Source organism: Sinocyclocheilus grahami, unplaced genomic scaffold (assembly GCF_001515645.1).
Source record: "Sinocyclocheilus grahami isolate Dianchi unplaced genomic scaffold, SAMN03320097.WGS_v1.1 scaffold175.1, whole genome shotgun sequence".
NCBI classification, from domain to species: Eukaryota; Metazoa; Chordata; class Actinopteri; order Cypriniformes; family Cyprinidae; genus Sinocyclocheilus; species Sinocyclocheilus grahami.
Window position 1 is genome coordinate 1,824,412 of NW_015505354.1, and position 1,197 is coordinate 1,825,608.

The 1,197-nt window shown below is 49.1% G+C and overlaps 1 protein-coding gene across 1 annotated transcript in view; it reads left to right on the forward strand.

The window, feature by feature from the left end:
• The window catches only part of LOC107593720 (protein FAM188A), a 42,069-nt gene that overhangs the window by 34,964 nt on the left and 5,908 nt on the right, over positions 1-1,197 (forward strand). The window lies entirely within an intron of this gene.

Here is a 1,197-nt window from a genome sequence, read left to right on the forward strand (position 1 = left end):
CCACCGATCTGGACGAGCTCACAGAGACTGTAACATCTTATATCAGTTTCTGTGAAGACATGTGCATTCCTACCAGGACTCATCTAACTTACAACAACGTCAATCCATGGTTCACTGTAAAACTCAGACAGCTCCGTCAGGCCAAAGAAGATGCTTACAGGAAGGGGGACAATGTCTTGTATAAACAGGCCAAATACACACTGGAAAATGAGATCAGAGTGGCAAAGAGGAGTTATTCTGAAAAACTAAGGACTCAGTTCACTTCCAGCGACTCAGCATTCAGTGTGGAAAGGTCTGAAAGAGATCACCAACTACAAGACACCATCCCCCAGCACTGTGGAGAATCAACAACTGGCAGACGATCTGAACGAGTTCTGCTGCAGGTTTGAAAAAACACCATTAACACCTCCTGCAACCCCCCTCTCCCCCACATCTGCACTTCAAATCAGTGAAGACGAGGTGCTCCAGGTCTTCCGGAAGCAGAAAAGGAAAAAAGCACCAGGCCCAGATTGTGTGACACCAGCCTGTCTGAAATCCTGGACTTCAGCTCAGCGTTTAACACTATCATCCCAAACCTCCTCCTGCCCAAACTAACTCAGCTCTCCGTGCACACCTCCGTCTGTCAGTGGATCAACAGCTTCCTGACAGACAGGCAGCAGCTAGTGAGGCTGGGAAAACTCACATCCAGCACCCGTATAATCAGCACTGGAGCTCCTCAGGGTTGTGTTCTCTCTCCACAGCTCTTCTCCCTCTACACCGATGACTGCACATCTAAAGACCCCTCTGTCAAGCTCCTGAAGTTTGCAGACAACACCACACTCATTGGCCTCATTTAGGACGGTGACGAGTCTGCTTACAGACAGGAGGTTAAAGAGCTAGCTGTCTGGTGCAGTCTCAACAATCTGGAGCTCAACACGCTCAAAACCGTGGAGATGATAGTGGACTTCGGGAGAAACCCCCCTGCTCTTCCCCCACTCACCATCATGAACAGCACTGTGACTGCAATGGAGTCATTCAGGTTCCGGGGCACCACAATCTCTCAGAACCTAAAGTGGGACACTCACATTGACTCACATTGTGAAAAAGGCCCAGCAGAGGTTGTACTTTCTTCGCCAGCTGAGGAAGTTCAACCTGCCACAGGAGCTGCTGAAACAGTTCTACTCTGCTATAATTGAATCCATCCTCTGCACTTCTATA